Here is a 25,346-nt window from a genome sequence, read left to right as displayed (position 1 = left end):
AAAACTACGAAGGCTATAGGCTCATATGTATGCACGATTAATCATTAAAAGATCACAATCTTGATTCAAACACGTATTCCAAAATGATGATGATTCCACAATGTCTACTAAACCTATCACATTGGATTATTTAAGCCTGCTTTCGCACAGCCGCTGATCCAGAGAGAGAGCAGCTCTCATCATCAGGACCTAGGACTGATGATCCTAGGACCTATCCTAGCACTGCTCGATTATGACAAAGATCATAATTATGATTTTAATTATGAACACTTTGAACAACCCGAACACTAGTGGCCCCCCAAGACAATTCTCTTTTGCATTTTAAATAGGGTTGTCAACCGTTCTGCATAATCGTCCCATATTTAAGGTATCAGTTTATCCCGTATTTGAAGGCATACGCCGTATGACCACCTACCATACCAATAACAAATGAATTATTCTTCTTGCAAATCATTGTTTGAATTGCGGCCGTAGCCGCTCCAGGAAGCCCACTCCCACTTCAGTGAGTGGAATCATATTTTGATTTCTGCAAATGAGTTTGGGCGAATGCAAAGATGTGATCATAAGCACATCCAGCTAAAAAAAATACAATAAGACGTCTTTGTCTATAGTCAGTTAATGCTGTTAAATAGAGAAACAAAATTATAATTTTTTTTAAATTTTAACTTCTAGCATATAAGAACAGCAGGAACATGCCCTTTTAGTGGAGAGTGATAGACTATGTAATTAAATTTTCTGGGCTGTTTCTGATTTGTAAGATTATTACTCGATAATTTTTGCCTACTGAAGGATTATGAAGTGTGCATTGTGTTTTGTTTATTTTTATTTCACTAGTAGCGTTACATGTGCATCAGTGTTAGATTGCACATTTGATTTACTAATTCATTGAATAAAACTGGTGTGGGTGGATTGGTTGGTGGGCCCAAAGCTGCATTAGCCCAGGGCCTGCTCATCATGTAAGCTTTATGTTTGAAACAGCTTGAAAACAGTCTACACAGTAGGCTACCTTACAAAAACATTAAATAATAATGAAAGTATTGGGATAAAAGTTTATAGTATTTGATGTCTGAATCATTCATTCAAGAGATTTGTTCAAAACTTCTGGGTGAAACAAGTCTTCATTCATTTCAAATGATTTTTTTTACATAATGAATTCAAAATTAATAAATATTTTAAATTGACTCATTTACCACATTATACACATTCAATAAAACATTTTGTACAGAAGCTCTAGTAAATTAGCCTACATATTATTTTGTTTGGTTGTCAAATGCTTTGTTTTCAGAATCGTGGAAGGACCGTGGTCTGTATTCTAAAAATAAATTATCCAGAGTCATGATTTAAAAAATACATAATATATAATATATCTGGCATCTAACTAATACTATTAGTATTGTTTCTAATATTAAAATGTAGACTAGGATGTAAACAAGGATTTAGTACAATTATAATGCATTGTAATGCCACTTAATCAGTGTGTCAACGTGCGAAGTTCTGAAAACCACACCCCAATCACTAATCCTGATCCTCCCCCACCCCAGGCACCCCTTTCTTTTGGTCCATTCCACGATCCATGGGCAAGGCAAAGTTTACTGCTAATAATGAAAAGGCTTTGATACATTCACCTGATAACTTGTCGAAGTCTGTGGTTAAAAACCCACTTAGCACTCAAAAACTCCAAATGCGGCAGTACCTGTGGCAGTAAACAGCTTATTCTGGTTGCATACCATCTGTAAATATCACTTACGCAAACCTTTTTTTCAGCAATTTGGATGCTTAAAGAAAAGAGGAAGTCAATTAGAGCTCTAGCAAAAACAAAGGGCATGGAGAATTCAAGAGTTTGGAAATCACTAGCGACACCAGCAACCAACAACGACCTGATCGGCTGAGAAAACAACAGTAGTTGATGACGGACAAATCATAAAATCTGTGAAAATGAATCCTGAAAGACGTGTCTGTAAAATCACCAACAAATTCCAGAAAGCTGGAGTGATGCGCTGACAATCTACTGTCCTCAGGAGACTTTGACACAGAATTACAGATGCTACACAGCAAGATGCAAACCTCTGACCAGCACCAAAAATAGAAAGGCAAGATTAGGGTTTGCAAAAAAGCACAAAGGTGAGCCAGAAGAGTTTTGGAATTGTGTTTATGGACCGATGAGACAAAGATGAACCTTTATCTAAGTGATGGGAAAGCAAAAATGTGGAGAAAAAAGGGAACTGCAATGATCCCAAGCATACAGCCTCATCTGTAAAGCATGGTGGAGGTGGTGTCATGGCATGGGCATGCATGGCTGTCTCTGGAACAGGCCCTCTCAACTTTACTGATGACTTAATGTATGATGACAGTAGCAGAATGAATTTGGAAGGGTACAAAACCATCTTGCCTACCAATATTCAAGAAAATGCCACCAGATTCATTGGGAAGTGCTTCATATTGCATCAGGACAATGACCCAAAACACCCTGCCAGTTCAGTCAAGGAATTTATAAGGGCAAAGAAATGGAAAGTCTTAGATTACCCAAGTCAATCTCCAGATTTAAATCCGACTGAACATGAATTTCACCAGCTGAAGAGGAGAGTAAAGGCAGAAACTCCCCAAAACAAGCAACAATTGGAATTGGCTGCATTAAAGGCTGGGAGAAGCATTTCAAAGGATGAGACCAAGAGTCTGGTGATGTCTATGGGTCACAGACTCACTGCTGTGATTGTGTGCAAGAGATCTGCAACTAAATAATAGCTTTTAATCTTTTATATCTGCCTTATGTTCAACTGTCCCAATACTTATGCTCACATCAATGAGTGAGATGGACTCTAAAAGTGCTGTTCTTTTTATTTGGTAAAACATGTATGTGTTGAAACGGCTAATAATAAAATGTGACATTCTGTAGTTTTGTCTCATATTCATATTTTAATCATATTTGCAAATGCCTTGACTCAACAGCCAACAGAGCAATTTTGTCTTTACTGATCCAATACTTATGGAGGGCACTGTATATATTTTTGCTATATTGCTAAATTTATTCCCCATTTCATACGATATTTGTCACGATATTCACTTAGAAAATGCTTTCCACTTGTTCGATAGACCTTAAGAATGAATGTAAACTTAACTTGTTTGTTCACAATTAATAGAAGCTGCGAGAACACTTTTTGTGTGAAAAGAAAACAAAAATACTGACTTTATTCAACAATTCTTCTCCTCCAGAGAAATCCCGTCTTCCACCATTATCGTCTTCCGCCATTATTATATAGTATTATATTGTCATAATTCAAGTAAAACAGAACATTTATTTTGACGGGTTGTCATGATTTGACGGGTTGTCTCAAATGCGAAATTCTCAAACTAAAAAGCGACACTAACAGCAGCTCTGAAAAGGAAATTAATATGTTCATGTCCTCATATATTGAGACAGCAGACACTGCAAACACTGTGAGTGTCACTATAAGAGTTTGAGTAATACATACAGAGACATAGAACATGAAAACGAGTTAGCGACATGTACTGACTTTCTGTTGTCATGTATATTTCTGTTTTATTGTTTTATGATAGGCTGTTAGATTAATCCAGCTGTGTATTTCTTCGTGGCTAGATGAAACATACAAAGTAACAAAACTAACGATATAAAAAAAATTAGATAAGTAATAATTTACTACTATTAAATACTGAAAAAAAATAATTAATTGGGGTTTTAATTATTGGCTCAAAAGCCAATGATGTAGATGCAATAACCTAGAATACTCTTTAATACTTGATGGCTACTCTGTCAAGTCTTCATCATCAGTTAGGAATTTGAGTCTGCTATTTGATAGCAATCTTTCATTTGAAAGCAATATTTCTTCTGGTGTTTTTCAGAATCATTAAAAAGGTATCTTTAGTGTCTAAGAAGTAACTCTCCCACATATGTACCAACTTTAATTTTTCAAAAAACATTAGTTATTTGTAATTGTTCTGTTATTCAAAGTGTCAAAACATCATGTGGTGCGACCGTCCGGCCATAACTGTTGTTTTGGAAACATCTTTGAAATTACCCTAAATTTATTCAGATTAATTTTCTGCACTATTTGGCATTTTTTGGCAAGTGTTTTGTAATCCTGTATAAAATTGCAAAGCATTTGTATTTATATTCCCATCATAATATTTAAACAAACTTTGTCCGATAATCTCCATTTTATGAAATATCATGTGGTGTGACCATCAAGAAACTACCATTTAGGTACTTTTATGTTGAAATCCATTCAAAGATAGGACGCCAAGGACCCATAGAAGCATCAAGCAGGTTTGTAACTCTCTTTCAAATTTGGAAAACAAAATAACCTTTTTAATGGCTGGTATGTAGTTACCACATTTGGATATCATGTGGTATGACCTCAAAAAAACAATGAATATTAAGTTATTTCTACAAGCATTTATCTTTATTATAAATTTCATAGTGACCTTTCATGGGAAGCTAGCTTGTTTTGTTTAGGTGGCTAATTCTGTGCTTGAAAATTTTGACTGAATTTGAAAATATCATGTGGTGCGACCTCTGCAGAGTGTTTTCCATTACAGATATATGTCCCAGATTTGCAGTTTTTGTGCTTTTATATTCAATTAATTGTTTATATACACAAAATACTTTATTTTAATATAATTTGGAATAGATTTTTATGCAGTTTGGGTCATTTCGAGCAGTTTACGTGTAATCTTTTTACAATATGAAACAAAATGGAAAAAAAATAGGAATTTAGAGCATCTAATTTCAGTTTGGTAATTATGCATTTATTAGTAATTTATTATATTTATTAATAACTATTTTACTCTACCAGATTTCACTGCCAAGCAAAGTAGAATAAACGCTCACCATAGGCAGCATGTTAATTCTGACGCTGCAGTCAATCACAAACTCTGTCAAAAATCTGCTAACTACAATTAAGAAGGCAACTGAAATTATAGAACAAAAATATCAGTATGCACAAAAACTCAAAAGAAATGCAAATACTTTCTAAACACTTCAATTACTGAGAACATCTAAAAAAATGTTAAGCATGTTAAAGAAATTAATTAATTTTAATATAAATCATGGTCGCACCACATTACATTTTTTAAGGCTACGGCTGATTCATCTAGATAAAAAAAACACTAAAATCACTTAATTAAAATTTCTAATATGAATTTATGTGTACACAACCTTCTTAATGTGTGAACAACTACAAAATATATTATTTTTTGTATTTTAAAATTTGCCTGTCGAAAATCCTTATACGTCAATGATCCATATACATACACACAGTCTGGCAAATAAACCAAAAAACATTTACTACAGTCTATAATGTGGTCTATTTATACTGGATATGTGATCACCAGTTTGCATTTTAAAATGGCTTCAAACAGCTCATCCAATCCAAAAACCAAAGTTTGACCTATCCGTTTTATAAGGAACCTTTAATGCAAGTCTAAACAGGCATGCAACTAAATTACTCTGCAGTGGTATGATATAGGATTTCAAACAAACTCCAGAGATAGTGTCCTGTGAATTATATGCATACTAATAGAGAGATGTCACATATGCTGTCACCAGATTACACTATGCTGTGAATTTTCAATTAAAAATGGTGAAAAAACACCAGCAGGGGTTGCTTACTGCAGCGATATGTGCTTTCCAGCAGAACAGAGAATGCGTGCAGCCCCACAAGGCATCTTTGCATGCTGAGGAGCATGTGTGAGAACACGTGTCTACTTTCACATGCTTGTGTTTGTGTGACCGGTAGTGATGTTACAGCATTGAGTGAAGAGGTGTTGTTTTTTTGTTTTGTTTTTGTTCTTTGAGCAAACAAGCAGATTTCTCTGCTGACAGAAGGTTTGGTTAAACAGTGTGGAACAATAACAACCATCACTATGTCAAGTGAATTGTCAAAGCATACTGCTGGCATGTACTAAAAACTACTTTACATGTCATTTCTTTTTTCACCCAAAAAGCATTTGACTGTACAGAAATCCACAGTACAATAATAAGTACAATTTATATACAGAAATATTGGAAATATACACGAGCACATCGTTAGTTTTGGAGCGCGCACATAGAGTGGGCCCACAACGAAACAAGGATGTTCGGAACACATGACGAGATGCCAGTACACCACCAAGAACACTAATAATGAAGTTCCTAAACTTCAAACAAAAAGAGCAGGTGCTTAGAGTGGCCAGGTCCAAGGGGGGTGATTTCATACAAGGAACACACTCTTCGCTTTCATCCAGATGTTTCGGCTGAAGTTCACAGGAAACAAAGAGCTTATGATGGAGTGAGACAGAAGCTGCGAGAGAGAGGAATTGGTAAACACGGGATCATATATCCCGCTCGTCTACTTCTTACTCACCAGTCGGTCAAAAGCTTCATTGAAGAATTAGACACAGAATAAAGGTGGGCTCAATCCATCTGGACTATTAAAAACCTGAATGAAGGTTTAAAATATCTCCGATCATACACCATAAACTATCCGTTTTGTTGTGGGGACTCGATAGTGAATCCAGACCAATTTGTAAAATAATATGTTCCAGTATTATTGTTGTCTGGAAGTGTGAAAAAATGTGTTCATAATTTAATATAAGTGGTGAGAGTAATGTTACAAATAGGGTTGTGATAATAAATATAGACGCAGAAGTACATGATAGTTCTTCACGGGTGTGTGGACCAATCAGCGTCATATACGGAGTGTAAGGGGTGGGGGGGTCAAACGCCGTAGTATGGACGCTACTGGGGAATTCGGGGCTGTTGTGGAATGTTCTATGTTCATGATTGTTTACAGTTTTATTTTTTGTTTCTCAGTATTTAAGATGGTTGAGTTTGTAAAAGGAAAAATACCTCTTAATAGGAAATGTAAAAGATCATGGGGAAACGGGGAATGTGAAATTTGTAACCTGGAATTGCAGAGGACTGGGCAATGTTAAAAAAATAAACCAGGTAATGGATCAAACAATTACAAGCAAAAATAGTTTTTCTTCAGGAAACCCACATGATAAAATATGGAGATAAAACAGGACGGTTACTTGCTTGGCAAATTCGACAACAACAAACGGAGCGTATTATCACAATAAACGAGAGTTCAACTGGAGAAGTCGTGGGGAAGTCGTGGCCTAATGGTTAGAGAGTCGGACTTGTAATCCAAAGGTTGCGGGTTCGAGTCTCGGGCCGGCAGGGATTGTAGGTGGGGGGGAGTGAATGTCCAGCGCTCTCTCCACCCTCAATACCACGACTGAGGTGCCCTTGAGCAAGGCACCGAACCCCCAACTGCTCCCCGGGCGCCACAGCATAAATGCTGCCCACTGCTCCGGGTGTGTGTTCACGGTGTGTGTGTGTTCACTGCTGTGTGTGTGCACGTTGGATGGGTTAAATGCAGAGCACAAATTCCGAGTATGGGTCACCATACTTGGCTGAATGTCAAAAAAGAAAAAGGAGATATAGTTGACCCAGTAGAGATCAATGAAACATTTAGAACTTCTTATGAAAAACTCTATAGCTCAGAGTGCTCACTAAATGTAGATATCCAGATGCAATTTTTAGATAGTCTAAATATACCTCAGATTTCAGTTGAAGAAAAGAACAAATTAGATGAAGACCTAACATTACAAGAAATCGGAGAAGCCATTGACTCTATGAAATCATCTGCGGGCCCAGATGGGCTTCCTATAGAAATCTATAAAATATTTAAAGAAAAGTTGCTAATTCCTTTTATGGAAATGATAGTAGAGGCGTATCATCAAGATATTTTGCCTGCATCAATGAGAGGAGCTTTAATTACATTATTACCAAAACCAGGAAAAACTAACACAAAGTGTGAAAATGTGGCCAATTAGCTTGTTAAATTCAGACACAAAAATATTATGTAAAGTTATGGCTAAGAGGTTAGAAGCGTATCAAGAGGGTGTAGGCAAGGTTCTCTCCTTTCTCCTCTTCTTTTTGCCATCTCTATCGAGCCTTTTGCAATAGCAGTAAAAAAACATGTGGAATTAACAGGCATTAAGATTGGACAGATAGAACATAAAATTGCGTTATTCGCTGATGATGTCATTCTTTTCCTAAAGCATCTTGATACAGCAATACCTGCGTTATTAGATCTTATCGGTACATTTGGAAAAAATTCTGGATACAAAATTAACAATTCTAAAAGTTCTATTCTATATCTAAATGAGATTGACAGACAGCAACCTTCAATATAGTTGACCATTTTACATACTTGGGTATAAAAATCGTAACAAAACTAGGAGATGTTGTGCAAGTAAATTATGATCCACTTCTTGAAAATGTCAGTAGCTCTATAGAAAGATGGATGTCCTAACCCATATCTTTAATTGGTCGAATAAATATTTAGAAAATTAATATTTTGCCAAACTTTTTATATTTATTCCAGAACATTCCTCTGCCTCCCCCTAAACATCCATTTCAACAACTTAAAAAAATGTTCACTAAATTAATTTGGAATAACAGATGTTCTAGACTCCGTCTGGCACTTCTATATTTGCCATATGATAGAGGAGGTCTACAGTGTCCTAATTTTCATTGTTATTATTGGGCTGTGCAACTTATAACAATTATGTTTTATTTTTTTTCTCTGGACTGCCCGTCTTGGGTGGATATGGAATCGGCTGCCATTAAGTCTGGCCTGCCTTTAAATTTGTGTTTATATTCCTCAGAATTGAAATATCTTAAAAAAAAATGTTTCCAATCCTATAGTTATAAATATGATTACCGTATGGTTTGATGTGAAAAAATCATAGACTTGCCGATGCACGGGCGGTCTCCTTGGTGACGTGGAGAGACAAATCAGCGGTTCTACGGAGCTCAGAGATGTCAGCAGTTTTGAGCTCCTCTCCCTCAGCCAGCTCTTTAAGCAGGTCGGCTTGGTACGCCTGTAACACTGCCATGGTGTGCAGACACGCACCAGCCTGACCTGCAGCCACGTATCCCTTGCCCACCAGCGCTGAAGTTGTGCGCAGCGGCTTGGTGGGCAAGGTCGGAGCCTTCAGGGACGACGCCATGCCAGGGGACAGAAAGCTCGTGATCGTCTGTTCCACCCGGTGCATCGCTTCTGATATGAAAAGGATTCACAGAATGAACGAGAATATGGTAATGCACTGCGGCTTTACAAAGCTCATCGACATCCTTCATGTCCACCTCCTCAGAGGAAGACAGGAGGATTGTCGAGGCCTCTCTGGGGGGAAGAAACTGCTGGGTGGGCTTCCGATCCCAGAGAGCGAGCGCTGGATCTGATGGGAAATGTTATTTTTCACCCCCGGCTCTTAATGCATCGTGTTTCCTTCTGAAGCATCAGTGAATGTTTGAACCTTTTTTAATTGTTGTGTTTGAGTCCCTCAATCATCCTCAGTGTGAAAAGGTCGATCTCAAAATCATACAGTCACTGCTGGAAAGGGTTCAAATATGCAAAAGATGCTGGAAAACTGAAGATTCTGCAGGACCTGGAGGGTTTTTCTGAAGAACAGAGCTCAGTTGAACTGTTCAGAACAATCAAGGGACTCGTGAACAACCACCACAAAACAAAAAAACAGTTGTAGATCATCCAGGTAACCACACACAGTATTAAGAACCAAGGGTTCCCAAACTTTTGAATGTGGTTATTTTAATAATTTCAGCTATTTTTTATCTTGTGGACTATATGTAAACATCTTTTAGCAGAGCAGAGGCCGAAATCAGGCCGCCTTTCCTCTGTCAGGCCAGTAGACTCGCGGCACTCCTGTAAAACCCGCCCTAAACACGCCTTCACTGGACTACGTCACACAATACAAAGTTCCACCAGCGAGAGGGAGATGAATTAAATTAATTGCTAAACAAATATATCAGAAGCTATTGTTGTTTAATCTTTATTTACAAACTTGGACACCACACGTGGCTATTGACTGACTACGAACAGAAAATAGAACTTCCTTGCAACATTTTTGATTCATTAATGTCTCGCTGTCTTGCTGGGGTTTTTTTTCTTTGTACAATAAAATGATCTAAAAGGGTGTTATAACACAAGCGTTACTGAACATGTACCGAGTAAAATATTACTGAAAATTGTTTAGTAATGCCTTAAGGCCATTGCACACTGAGTCCGAATTTTTCGTCCGAAATTTTCGCACGTTGAAAAATAAATACGACCTCACGTTTTGTCAATCACGTTTGCACACTGCCTTCGAAATTTTCGTCCGTCAAAAGAAAATTTGGATCGGGTTCGATTTTTTGCGTTTTTCGCATCCGTATAAAGCATTTTGAGATGCTTTGAGAAGGTGTTTTGACAATTCAGAGCCACCGTACAAGCGAAAGCCAAAATCTAAAATAGTGTCAGACAAATTAATACACTTCGTCTTGCAGCACAGAGCACTTTATGACAAACAAATTGCGGAATACAAAGATACAGAATATAAAGAACTGCTGTTGCCTATTTTTTTATGCCTGGCGCGCACCTTTCCGATGCCGCAGTTCGGTGTGTGTGTGTGTGTGTGTGTGTGTCTGTTGGTGTATCCATACCTCAGACAGTCTCTGTTCAGGATAAATTGGTTCACGGAAATTGGTGGTCTTCTTTTTAATATGTGGATTCAGTATCGCTAGCAAAGTATCAAACTGAGGCACTGACATAAATAAAAAAAAAAAAAAAAGAAATAAATTTTGAATCTCTCGGGATAATCCCGCAGCTCTTTGATAATGTCAGTCCTTGTCTTGTGGTTCCCCTCCTCTCGTGCCCATATTTGGCCTTCCTGTTCCTGTCCTCGTTTGTCATCATTGTTTAATTAGTCCCTAGCCCTGTGTTTGATTAGTCCACACCTGTTCCTTATTTCCCTGTGTTCTTAAACCCTGTGTTTCCCTGCCTCTGTGTCCAGTCTGACCGTCAAACCCCTCTCTTCAGTTGCTGTCTCCACGGTTCCTGTGAATCTTAAGTTTGCTTGATTAAAGTCTGTGTTGAAGAGAAGTTGCTCGCCTCTTCCTTTCCCTGCTCCCAGAGGGAGCGTGACAGAAGACTGGACCTATACAACTCAACTATGGCTGAAGACAGGCTTTGGTGTCTGCGGCAGGATGGTCGGGATTTGGTAAGGTATGTTGAGGAGTTTCTTGAGCTTTCCAACGAGGTGAGCTGGATTGACGCCTCGCTCGGTGTGTGTTTTCGGTTTGGGTTGGACAAAGATGTCATCAGCTGCGATATCCCCACGTCCAGTTTTTCCCTTATCGGGCTGATAAATTATGTCCTCAATGTACATGGCATTGATTTCGAAGTCGAAGAATGTCAAACCGATCTTCGTCCAACCCGAGAACAACCCGGCCTCACCAGCTCACCGCTCGCCAGGACCCTCCACATGCCCTGCCAAATGTTCCGGCCACCCAACTCTTCCCAGCACTGCTGCTGTCCTCAGCCCAGAGCACCCCCGCAACCCCGCGCTTCAAGAGCGCCCTCCTGTACCTGCTCCTCGCAAGTGCCCTCCTGGGTTCCCGCTGGCTCCGTCCAGCCCTCCTGAGTTCCCGCTGGTTCCGTCCAGCCCTCCTGAGTTCCCGCTGGTTCCGTCCAGCCCTCCTGAGTTCCCGCTGGTTCCGTCCAGCCCTCCTGAGTTCCCGCTGGTTCCGTCCAGCCCTCCTGAGTTCCCGCTGGTTCCATCCAGCCCCGCGCCTCCCGAGCGCCCCCAAGTGTCCACGCTTCCCGAGCGCCCTCCAGTGCCGGCTCCACGCACGTGCCCTCCCGTGCCGGCTCCACGCACGTGCCCTCCCGTGCCGGCTCCACACACGTGCCCTCCCGTGCCGGCTCCACGCACGTTCCCGCTGGTTCCGTCCAGCCCTCCTGAGTTCCCGCTGGTTCCGTCCAGCCCCGCGCTGCAAGAGCGCCCGCAAGTGTCCACGCTTCCCGAGCACCCCCAAGTGCCGGCTCCACGCACGTGCCCTCCCGTGCCGGCTCCACGCACGTGCCCTCCTGAGTTCCCGCTGGTTCCGTCCAGCCCCGCGCTGCAAGAGCGCCCGACAGAGTCCGCGCTGCAAGAGCGCCCGACAGAGTCCGCGCTGCAAGAGCGCCCGACAGAGTCCGCGCTGCAAGAGCGCCCGACAGAGTCCGCGCTGCAAGAGCGCCCGACAGAGTCTGCGCTGCAAGAGCGCCCGAGTCTCCAGATCCGCCCTGGCCTCCCGAGTCCCCTGACCCGCCCTGGCCTCCCGAGTCCCCTGACCCGCCCTGGCCTCCCGAGTCCCCTGACCCGCCCTGGCCTCCCGAGTCCCCTGACCCGCCCTGGCCTCCCGAGTCTCCAGATCCGCCCTGGCCTCCCGAGTCTCCAGATCCGCCCTGGCCTTCCGAGTCTCCTGACCCGCCATGGCCTCCCGAGTCTCCTGACCCGCCATTGCCCCTGGAACGGGCACCGCCCTGGAGGCCTCCAGAGCGCCCACCCCCCCTCCCCATTGGATGGTGTTAGGCGTGAGGACACGCCTTCCGGAGGGGGGCGTAATGTCAGTCCTTGTCTTGTGGTTCCCCTCCTCTCGTGCCCATATTTGGCCTTCCTGTTCCTGTCCTCGTTTGTCATCATTGTTTAATTAGTCCCTAGCCCTGTGTTTGATTAGTCCACACCTGTTCCTTATTTCCCTGTGTTCTTAAACCCTGTGTTTCCCTGCCTCTGTGTCCAGTCTGACCGTCAAACCCCTCTCTTCAGTTGCTGTCTCCACGGTTCCTGTGAATCTTAAGTTTGCTTGATTAAAGTCTGTGTTGAAGAGAAGTTGCTCGCCTCTGCCTTTCCCTGCTCCCAGAGGGAGCGTGACAGATAAGGAGGTGGAACTCTCCTTCCTCTCTGCGCAATCTAAGGATTTGATGGACCCAATATTTCCTTTTTCTTTTTCTTTTTTTAAAAAGAGAGAGGACAACAAAATCATCCTCACTGCTTGAAGACATTTTGTATAGTTTTGCGAATTTTTTCGCAACGGATTAATTAAAACGCATCGGACTCAGTGTGCAAGGTCTCTGTGCGTGACTAATTTTTAAGATTGCGAATGCAATTTTAACACTAATTTACACTACTGCGTTACAGTAAAAAGTAATCCGTTACTGAAATGCATTACTTTTGTAATGCGTTACTCCCAACACTGATAGTAAATGACAGTAAATATTTTTAAGTGGTTGTTGACATCGTATCTAAAATGTGATTTAGCCAAAAAAAAACAATAACGTTACCACTCTAATATGTCTTGCAATATCTGTGCGTGCAATCCTCTTATATTTTCGGGGTCTGAATCCGTCTCAAACTGATATGGCAATATTGACGCCATCCTTAACTATACCGGAGCAGACGGAATTTGCTGCTTTGGCAAGGGGCGAGGCAGTACTGAAATATCGTCTAAGCTGTTCGCCAATTACAACGCACTGGGACAGCTAACCAATCACAACACATTTTGTTTTTCGGAAGGCAGGCCTTCATCAAACTCAGAACTAATCGAGCCATTTGTGCCAGGCTGGGGAGAAAGGTATTGTAACAATGTAAATTATGTGAAAAATAATGCGTTTTTCGAACCACCAAGCATGAGAGCATGTTCTAGTACACCCCCGAAATAAAATCAAGACTTTGTAAAAGGGCATAATAGGACCCCTTTTAAAACAACATTAGGTTGAGTAAATGATGGCAGAATTGTCCTTTTTCCAACTGTCTCTTTTAAGAACCAATCCCCTAAAACAATCTTGATATTATTAAAAAATGCCAAATTCTTCTAGTAAGTAAAGTAAAGTAAAGTCGTGACGTATTGTCAAGTATGGTGACCCATACTCGAAACTGGTGCTCTGCGTTTAACCCATCCAAGTGCACACACACAGCAGTGAGTAGTGAACAAATCCACACACACACACACACACACACCGTGAACACACACCCGGAGCAGTGGGCAGCCATGCTGCAGCGCCCGGGGAGCAATTGGGGGTTCGGTGCCTTGCTCAAGGGCACCTCAGTCGTGGTATTGAGGGTGGAGAGAGCGCTGGACATTCCCTCCCCCCACCTACAATTCCTGCCGGCCGGGGGCTCGAACTCGCAACCTTTCGATTACGAGTCCGACTCTCTAACCATTAGGCCACGACTTCCATTGTGTAAATGAAATTGTGCTTGAAGAACACTGATCTAATGAAAAAATTACTGGGTGGTGGTCACACTATTACCTTATAATGACTGGTCTATCATCAGCCATCTGCCTTTGGTTGTGCCTGGCAAACAGTCTTGATCCTGGACAGTCTTTTCCTTTCCACATTAAGACAGATAAACTGACACTCTGTTCTCTTTCGTCACATCCCACAACAGCTCTTTGTTGTGTTATTTTTTTCCCCACTGGCAGGTCCCTCTCACACAATAACTAATTAAATGAATGAAATTGTATGCACCTGACTGAATAGTTGAAATACAACAGTGTAGTATATTATGAGTATGACATCACTCAGGATAAACGAATGCATACCCTATTTGAGAAATACATATGCATATTTCTTGTTTTGTTTTTGTCCTGATAATTATATTATTATTATTATTATATTTTAATAATAATAATAATAATAATAATACATTTGCTTATTTTTTATAGTTGCTAAAGTAAAAATTAGCAATGATTGTTCACAATGTTGTTGTTGTCTGACAATTTTCCTAGATCTAAACTAGTTTGAGAATCTGTTTAGTTTAGATCAACTGTTTTGATCTAGTATTGTTTTAATTCACAATGCAACAATCTTATCACTTAAAGGGGACATCAGATGCCCATTTGTCTTCATGAGAAGTCAATAGCATACTTTGGTTAAAAAATTCTGGTAGTGTAAAACAACACCCTTTTTACCTTGTCAATAACAGCTCTGTTCACAGTGACCCGTTTTGGTGCAAGTCCCTTTAAATGACAATGAGCTAATGCTCTGCCCACCTCTCTCTTCCGGCGATTTGCAAAGATTCATAAAAAAAAAAAAAAAAGTATACTCACTTCTTCTGGAGGTGAAACTGGATCACGAACAGTTGGTCCTGATCCAACCTTCAGTAACAACTTTTTAGCAAAACCTGCTTTGTACTAACCCTCGTTTACAAAGTAGTCTGGTGTAAAATGATTCGCGCAAACAGAAATGCATTTAGGTCCACTTTGCCCAGAGTCAGAGTCTGCTCTAAGAAAGTGCTTATGATTTGTGGGGATTTTAAAAAAAGCACTGAGTGGATTTCTATCATTACAGGATGGTTGTCTACACACATTGCCAAGACAAATTTAAGTTCAAACACCATGTAAAAGTGAATTTTGCATCTCATGTTCCCTTTAAAAATAGTAATACCACACCTGTTCAACAGGCTACACAGTTTGAGGTACCAATTTCCATAGCACAAAAAAGATCTGATAAGACATCTCAGATCTCAGGAAAAATCTGAATAAGTAGGAACGATACAAATAATAAAATAAGAATATGTAATTCACTTACATAATGATAGATTCAATACATTCACAGCACCAGTGCATTTAGAAACATCTCTAAGCATACTCAGTCAGCAACATTCAGGTGCTCACAGTCAAAGAGCTTGGAATCAAACACATTTGAGTTGCAAATGTTTGCTCCATCTGTCAGTCACACACACAGATTCTCACTACTTCTTTTTATATACACGCACATAATTGATTTTTCACTTAGGGGCACTTTTAACTGGTTGAAAGTTTGAAATCTTCTTTATATTTAATTTATCGCATGTCCTAGAATAAAAATCTGTGTGATAAAAATCTTATGTGATTAAAAAATAAATGACTAAAAAATAAAAATGTTCACATTTTAGAGAAAAGGATGGATGAAAATTAACCAATATTTTAAAATAAAATAAAAATAAGTGAAGATGTAAAAATCTTAAAAGTAATTGTAAGAAACAAAATAATTTAGTGTAGTAGCTGTGAAGACATTCATTTTATAGCTTTGTGTTATCACTGTTTGGCAACAAGAGCATTTGCTTTTTATGAGGCAAAGTGTAAAATTAAACCTAAATGGGGATGCCATTAATTCTTCTGATCTATTAAAAAGCAACTTCTGAGCAAAATGCTTCCTAGGAAGACCTGTCTTCTTTTAATTTTTTAAAGCAGCAGTATACATATTTAAATCCCCTGACTTGCCAAATACTTAATTCTTTGAAAATAAACTTGCTTCCGATTTCTGCCTTTAAGATTGGCTAAATAACATCTGAAACAATATATGTTGTTAACAGAAAGCACATAAAACACTTAACAATACTCTTAACAATAAGTGAAGTGAAGTGACATTCAGCCAAGTATGGTGACCCATACTCGGAATTCGTGCTCTGCATTTAACCCATCCATCGTGCATACACACAGCAGTGAACACACACACACCGTGAACATACACCCGGAGCAGTGGGCAGCCATTTTATGCTGCAGCGCCCGGGGAGCAGTTGGGGGTTCGGTGCCTTGCTCAAGGGCACCTCAGTTGTGGTATTGAGGGTGGAGAGAGCGCTGGACATTCACTCCCCCCACCTACAATTCCTGCCGGCCGGAGACTCGAACCCGCAACCTTCGGATTACAAGTCCGACTCTCTAACCATTAGGCCACAACTTCCTAAGCGCTCTTTATAAGCGCTCATATTCATATAAAGTAGCAATTTTAGATACATAATGAAGCTGCAGTAATACATCTGCCATTATCAAACTAAATCAATATCCATCAACCACAAAGCAGCACAGGTTTCAATAAGTCTGACTGAAGTAGTTCTACAAGTTTTAAGTTTGAAGGTTTTCAGTTTGAAGTAGTTTAAAGCATAAAGTTTGAAATTGCAATGCCATTGCTGGGCTATTTGGGGTGGTTGCTAGGGTCTTCCTGTGTAGGTTTCAATACTTTTGTCAAATACTATATCCAAACTAGGGGTGCTTTCAGACCTGTAGATGGTTTGCTTTGTTCCGAAACAGGGATTAATTTGTTACATTGTTGCATTTTCTTCTTGGTTCGGTTCGCTTTCACAAGGAAACATTGCAAAGCGTACCAAACTGTGTTTATGCAAGTCACATGTGAGTAAAGCTGTCCTCTTATTGGTCAGAGTTCACTTGTTTACGTTCCTCTGCGTCATTCATCAAGATGGATTGACAAGTTTTCTCCGCAGGTTTATTGCGGCTTTATAGCTGTCCTGGCAAACGCAAAAAAAATGTAGCTGTCATTCATCTCTCTAATACATCTATATATATATAATTATATTTTCACAGATACATATATATATATATATATATATATATAGTGAAAATATAATTATACATACATGCATATATATATATATATATATATATATATATATGTATAATTATACATACATGCATATATATATACAAATGCTCAGTTACAGCCAGAGGGAATCGAGGCTTCGTCAGGACAGCATTCTTGTAATGTGCAGAGAAGAGTAATTGATTACACAACATTTTAATATGAAGAGGTGCTCTTTGGTTTTCAACTGCAATAACAAATACTAGGTATGAGGCAGGTGTGAAAGCACCCTAGGTAATACAAAAAACTACTTTGAAGTTGGCTTGAGAAAGTCTGACTGAAGTAGTTCTACAAGTTTTAAGTTTGAAGGTTTTCAGTTTGAAGTAGTTTAAAGCATAAAGTTTGAAATTGCAATGCCATTGCTGGGCTATTTGGGGTGGTTGCTAGGGTCTTCCTGTGTAGTTGCTAGGGTATTCAGGGTGGTTACTAGGATGTTGCTATGAAGTTACTGGGGTATTTGGAATGGTTGCTATGCAGTTAGTAAGGTGTTTTGGTGGTTGTTAGTAGGGATGTGTGCCATGTCTAATTTCATTCATGTTTAAATTAATGAAACCGACTAGTCGATTAGTCTAACAAACCACTAAAACAGCCTGAATAAATGATCCATTTAAAATAGCTTTACGTAATCTATGAATCAAACATGCCACTGAAAAACAGATAATATACCTGTATTATGCAATGTGCTTGCCTTGCATTATGAGACGGGATTGGGCGAGTGCCCTGGGGCACCAGCCAATAGGGGAGGCACCAAGTGATTAAGATAATTACTAGACCGTTAAAATATTTTCAATGTTTTGTATATATTATTTTGCTGGAAGAGATGCAGGTGCATAGTAAATGAACAGTTAATGATACAATATATACAGAGAGAATATAAAATATTTGCATGCATATAAAGAATTGCGATTAGGTCAGATCACAGTGTATTTGCCCCCTCCCCCCAGTCAGAGTCGAGCATTATTCACAAATGGATAGGCAGCATCAGTTTAGAGGTTGTGCGAAACGTAAATTTAAAAAAGAGAAAATATCACGACACATAGCCAGGGCTCTACAGTGCGACAGAAATGTATTGCGTGCGACTAAACCCGATCATCAGCATAGGCTATTTGTGTTTGCGCTGAGGGGAGCTTCAAAGATTTCTACTTGCGTGTTTTTGCAGCGTTGAGTAATGTATTGCAGTCGCAGACATTATGTTGATTAATGCAATGTTAATCAGAATCCACTCACTGCTCAAAATACTGGAGTTTTGTTCATTGCTAAATTATGCAAGCTCACAAATCCTCTTGTTATAATAACAAACAAAGTGTAGACAGGGTGTAAAGAAGAGATTTGTTGTGCAGTGTAGAGAGCTTATTTTTTTATTTCTTATTTTATTTTTTAATTAGACATTTTTGAAAAGCTTATAGATATACAATTGAATTTGACATAATGACATACTCTTAATAAAATTAGAAAAAAAAAAGCCATTACAAAAAAATACCAAAAAATGCCCACTTTAAGGAGTCAAATATTACCTTGTAATGGGAAGGCTAATTTTTGTTATTGATCGGGGTGCACTTCAAATGTGGTCACCCTAGGGCACTACACTGTGTTAAACCGGGCCTGGTTCCTTGTGTATGAAAATGTACATGATGGGTGGCAAAATTGCAAGATAAGCTTGACATATACCACCAACTATAGCTACATTATTTAAGAGTATTCTGTTCATTAGGACTTTGATGATTTGTTGTTGTCAAGTAAGATTTGAATATAGTCTGTAAAGGTATATAAAAAAATATATATAAATGTGCAAAACATGAATATAATCACAAATATATTCAGTGTCAAGTCCCATCAGCACCATTAAGCAGTATCGTGTAGTTCACTAGTCTCGGACATCCCTCCCTATTGCTAGAGTGTTCTGGGTGGTTGCTATTGTAGGTTGATCTTGGATGGTTGCTAGTGTGCTGCTATGCAGCTTGCTATGGATAGATGCCTCATTTGGACATTCAGTCTATGTAAGTATATGGGATTTATGCAGCGTTTTTTGGGCTTTTTAATTGTCCATTCTAGGAAAACCTTGTCTGATTAGTTCAATTAAAAAAATATAGATATAATAAGATAAATAAAAACAGATAGCACACTAATGCCACAAAACACACAACACGATTTTCAAAGTCGTCGGATCACTGCTCTTCTCACACTACATGACTGTCTGGGGGTACCATCTAGTTGCTGTTGTGTGCAAATTACACAACGTATCGGCGACAGAGGGTCACACATTACACAACTTTTCAATAGGAAGAATCACAGACATCTCTGTCTGATTTGCAAACTACATTTCACAAATGCAAGAAGTGATGCAGGAAATAACATAAGATCACAAATGAGACAGGAGTTCTCATGCCACAAAAAGCTTAAGATACAAGTTGTGTGTATGCTGGTTTTCAGCAAAAAATTTAAATAAGAAGATTATAAAGGAGGGATGGTTGCTTGCAAAAACCATGCATGCTGATGTTTTGTTGCAGATCTATGACTCCACCCCCTAAACTTTTCCTTGCCCTATAGTGTGCTCTCTCATTGGCTGTAGGTCATTACCAATGTCATTTTCAGTCAAAACACATTTCACACTGCAGGACTCAGCACTTCTCTCAGATTGCATCTTTGATAACATACACTGTCACACACTGATGACTGTCACACACATGAACCAGTATCAATTTGCCTCCAATTTTGGCCATTTGTTTGCGATTTCCTCAAAACTGTCTGCAGTTGAAAATCAGGGCTAAAATCGTGTAGGGGCTAAAATTCCGCCTGGCATAAGTCAGAACAGTCTGAAGGTCTGAGCCAAGTTTGATGGTTGTAGCTTTAAAGCTCTAGGAGGACAGTCAGATATTTTAGCCTTATAATCAGGGTTTGAATTTAACTTTTTCTCTCACCAGCCAAGTTGGCTACAAAATTTTTAAAAGAAGAAATAAACCAACAGCTTGCGGCTGTCCACACTGGATGTGACAAAGCGGGCGTTGCAAATCACTTGAACTTTGTGTCAGTACGTCATAAACAGGCGCGCAGATGGCACTAGGGACGGGGGGGACATGACCCCCCCAGATTCATAGTGACCCGATCCGTCCCCCTCAATGTCTCTACGGAAGTCAACATCAGTATACGGAGGATAAATCAGGGTACATTAGCCTACTTAGTGGCGGCCAGGCCACATGCACTAAGCCATTTTTGAAAAACGCTTTTGACCGCAGTGTCTGACCGAGTCCCAAAACACGTGTAGCCAATCAGCAGTAAGGGGGCGTGTCTTGTACTGATAAAGAGAAGAGAGCGCTCTATTTGAGTGCACAGGAGTCAGGATGTATATTAGCAGATCGACTATAGATAGAGAGAGATGGCAGAAAAAAATATCATAGAAACAAAACATTAAAAAGAAGGCTTACGATCAGGCAAGAGGTAGGACCCGTGTAAATATAGATCGGAGCAGCTTTCCAGCGGTGGAGAGAAACTCAAGGAGCAGGAAGGGCTCGAATTGGACACCGAGGTTGTGTCGTTTCTTTTTGATAGGTGAGTAACGTTGATTTTGCTTTGTCTCACACAACTTATCCTTGTTGGCTTTTGCTTGAATATGCTTTTGTGTCATCTTTGCTTGTTTCTGTGATTGTCATTGCCATGGTTGTGTATGTAGGCTAGGCCTACATGTGGATGCTGAGATTTTTTTTTGTTTCACTTTAACTTTCGAGATTCGCAATCGCACATATTCTGTTTATACTATGGAGCACTAAGCCAGTACTATGAAGCAAGATTCACACTTCGAGCACACCCTCTCACCCCCCCCCCCCCCCCCCCCCCAACAACTGGACTGCTGTCAACTTGGTCCCCCCCAGTTAAAAAATCCCATCTGCGCCCCTGGTCATAAATAGAACGAAGCATCAGTTTACTGTTTGTTGTGTCGTGCCGCATCCAGTGTAGACACCATCACTGATCATAATGGGTTCGCTCGCACCCAGTGTAGAGGAGGGGGAAGTCGTGGCCTAATGGTTAGAGAGTCGGACTCGTAATCGAAAGGTTGCGAGTTCGAGCCCCCGGCCGGCAGGAATTGTAGGTGGGGGGAGGGAATGTCCAGCGCTCTCTCCACCCTCAAAACCACGACTGAGGTGCCCTTGAGCAAGGCACCGAACCCCCAATTGCTCCCCGGGCGCTGCAGCATGGCTGCCCACTGCTCCGGGTGTGTGTTCACGGTGTGTGTGTGTGTGTGTGTGTGTGTGTGTGTGTGTGTGTGTGCATTTGTTCACTACTCACTGCTGTGTGTGTGCACTTGGATGGGTTAAACGCAGAGCACCAATTTCGAGTATGGGTCACCATACTTGACAATACGTCACGACTTTACTTTACTTTACTAGAGTCTTCAGTCGTTTTTCACTTCAATGCAATTTTTGCCTGCATTCGGTGGATTGGCGGGTATTAATTTCAACCCCTTATAATAATAATAATAATAATTATTATTATTATTATTTCTCCAGCCAACATATTTTTTGTAGATGTTTGGCAATTAACCTAGCCATAACATAAATGGCAATAAACAGAATCCAAATATGCTATCCGTTGTGAGAAGAAGAAAAAATAACAGGCATTGTCATGTTGCAACAACTGCAGTGTAATTAGTGCTGGCATCCTTGGTATGATAGAATTTTTTTCTGTTACATTAAACTAGGGACCAGAAGAGCAGAGGTTATGCCTTCTTAACACAGAATGTGTTTGATGACAGAACTCATTAGCTGCGTTTCCATCCACCTATTTGTATGCGCTTTTTGGAATATCGCATAAAAAAACGCTGGAGAGAAACGCTAAGATGCGAATAAATTCTAAAAAATGCGCATAAAAAACTTATGCGCACATTTGAGTAGGATACATTTTTTATCCAATAAGAAAAAATGCACATAAAACACATTTACCGAATAAATTTCTCCATACGCATCGAAAAAGTCATGTGACTTTGCGCTATGAGATGGGATAACTTGACTAGCAGCAGACTGATCTCGTTCACAGCATCTATATGTTGTTATGGTCATTCTGAAATGCCTGAGGAAAGTCTGTCATCGAAGTATTTCTGTATAATTACTGTCTTACACGACTGTGTTCCGAAACAGCAGCATTCACCTCCGAAAGTAATGACTGCATTTATTGTATCTTGTCTGCTCGCTCTGAGGTGCAAGTAAATTATGTAATTTTATATATATGTCAAATTATTATATTCAGTGGCTTCTCGTATATTCTTAGTGATATTTAGTGCCACATTTTACCAGGAAATGACGATTTTGTTCTCTTTGACTCGTTGGATGGAAACGGTGGTTTATTCGCATATGTTTTATGTTATATTCCAATTTTGCCCATAAGTTTAATTTGAATCTTTGGATGTAAATATAGCTATTGTCTATCTTCCCTTGTTGTAGTCCACATTTGTGTGTTTTGTAAGAACTAAATAAACCAACATGTATTAACTCTAATAACAATAAACTTCAGAGGCTCAAATATTTTCAAGTTGAACTTGTTTTTCAGTCTTGTGGCAGAGGTCTGTAGGAACGCCTGACTGAACTTGCAACTCCCCGGGGTGTTTTCTTAACTGTTTGGGAGGGAGATGTCACATGCAGTGTTGGCATAAACACTGAAATATGTGTGCATGTATCTTTGTAACATTGTAAGCTTGTAAATCTGCTAGATACACTGCATAGACAGGTGTTAGAAGTCACAGCCACATAAGGCCAGAAAACACAAACGTCAACTATGCAAATTTTACAAGTGGAATATAAAACCTAATTTGGGCTGACAGTCACACTGAGATGGCAGATGACAAATTTATCAATCCAAAGAAAGCATAAGAGACTGCATGACTTTCAAAAGTTGTGATACTCATAAAAAATGGCCAGAGCGACAGAGACTGTTGGCCTGAGTAGAGCTCAACTTTATGCAAATGAGCAGTGACAAGCAATAGGACGATAGTGATACAGCACCTGATATTGTTGAATACTTCAACCTGATTTTAACATTTCAATGCAGTGAAATGTCTAGCTTCACACATACATAATTATCCGAGAGTGCCATCTACACATTTGTTGAACTGACTGCAGTAATTGGCGGTTGCACCACCAGGTGGCAATTAGTCTGAGCTGTTACTAAATTAACCTGACTCAGTTACTTAACTGTAAACTGCATGTAGCATAAAACATGCCAAATAAATATGCAGATGATCTGATGCAGCAACCCCTAACAGGATCTTCCAAAAGCGAGAGAGCTACATGACTGCAAGTGATTACTTAATCCATATCCACCTTGAAATGAACCAATACCTGTTACTTTTCTTAATGCTGTCATGCTCTGGCAAGTCATTGGACTAATGTTTTGAATCGTTTGAAGTGTTTTCGGTTCTGTGGGAATGTCGCACCACCTTTAGAGACTGCTGACGGCAGTAAATGCAAGCACAAATGAACTAGAATTCCTAAATTATGCACACACAGAAAAATGAAAAAAATGAAAAAAACAAAGAATGCGTATTATGCCTCAAAGATTACACGTTCTTAAAGGCTAGAATACCAGACAAATATTGTACTGTACATAACGCATGCCAGGCTACTTATGAGACATTCATTCAACAAATTACATAAGAAACCGATACACTTTTGCTTGATTTTGATCTGTAATAGTCGATTTAATAGTACAATCGATCTACAGCATATTAAAACATGACATAACTGCGATCTCTTTCATGCATCAGTCAGTGGATGCCCTGACAATGTCTGCGTACTTTCATGACGTGATTGTCATTGAATATACGCAGCTATATTGCTTCAGTACCAGTTGTTCTTCTTCTTCCTCACCCACATACATTACATTTACGATGCATTCAGCTATTATGTCCATTGAGCAAAAGGCTGTAGCCTATTGGTTTTACGCTTGCATGATTTTTTTTTCCTTTCTTTTTTGTAATGCGTTCGCGCACTAAAGCTGAAACAAGGAATCGTACTGTAGTAGCCAAAACAGCAGTGTTGCGCATGACATAACCTTTCTAGATCTAATGTTTCTTCTCCACTGCAAAACATACTAATAATAGTTTACAAATGCACCGGCGTTTCGATTAATTGTACATTAAATTACAACATGTTGACAACGCAGCCTGTCACTCACCTGAGCTATCAAGCGGTCGTCCAGGTGGATCACGGAGATTTCAGAGTAATGAAGTGCAAGCAGTAGAGGCGATTCGGTCCCGCCCAGATCCCTTCGACTGTTTCTCAGCAAGGCACCAACCAAATGCTACAGTGACTCTGAGCAACAGAGCACGGTTAAACGTCACTAGGAGGGGTATAGACAGTATGAGAGGTGTTCAATGTGTACAACCCTGGGGAAATAAGTTTAATTACTGAATGACTTACGTGGGGGTCGACCTTTTTCTTTTTTTAGTAATTTCTGTCAATAATTTTATGGGCACTATCAGTTGAAACCAAATGCGCTTCTTAGCACAGTTAGCTAACATGAACATTAAAAGATGTTCAACGATATGTAACCTTATTTTATAATTTATGGGAGGGGTGCCTTTTTTCGCTTGAGCACCTGTTCCCCAAAATTTCACCTTTCAAATATAAATATCAATCATTTTTTATGATACAGAAAAATTGCTTCGAAAAGAGGGTAAATGGAGAGCATTCTGTCACTAGCCCAAAGAGAAAGTCTGGCACAGACCAGCGAATGCTGTGCAGTCCATAAAAGGAAATGCTGAAGCTGGACAAATTCTGATTAAATGCACTTATTAGTTCAGTTCATGACAGCTGTCAGTGCAAAATGCCCAAACAAGACCTGGACAGGCAATCAATTTTCCCTCCACCAGAGGGCTTTAAAAACACATCAGCTGTGTCAGTGTGGAGGATGTGTTTTGGTTCATTATTATAATTTTTTAATAATCCATTTTTTTGGTGAGTACTTGTTAGCATGTTCACTGTCTAAGAATCATCTTTCTGTAAAACATCTAGTTAATATTTGGAAGGGGCTGAGTGACTGTTAATCATTTTTACTTCTTTTGGAACAACCTTTGTGTTCGGACGGAGCTTATGATGTCTTAAAATCAAATAG

General features: G+C 39.9%; 1 protein-coding gene across 3 annotated transcripts in view; it reads right to left on the bottom strand.

The window, feature by feature from the left end:
* Nucleotides 1–24,553, bottom strand: part of LOC306854699 (band 4.1-like protein 1) — a 231,061-nt gene extending 206,508 nt beyond the window's left edge. For 2 of the 3 annotated variants that reach the window (XM_079392905.1, XM_079392906.1), the window contains exon 1: nucleotides 24,408–24,553. The gene's annotated coding sequence lies outside the window, so the exon portion shown is untranslated. The remainder of the gene's footprint in view (nucleotides 1–24,407) is intronic. The other variant, XM_079392907.1, reaches the window with a different exon arrangement.
* Nucleotides 24,554–25,346: the final 793 nt, after the last annotated feature.

Source organism: Barbus barbus (assembly GCF_936440315.1).
Source record: "Barbus barbus genome assembly, chromosome: 35".
In the NCBI taxonomy this organism is placed as follows: Eukaryota; Metazoa; Chordata; class Actinopteri; order Cypriniformes; family Cyprinidae; genus Barbus; species Barbus barbus.
Note: the sequence above shows the minus strand (reverse complement) of the source record. Positions and strands in the feature narration are given on the sequence as shown.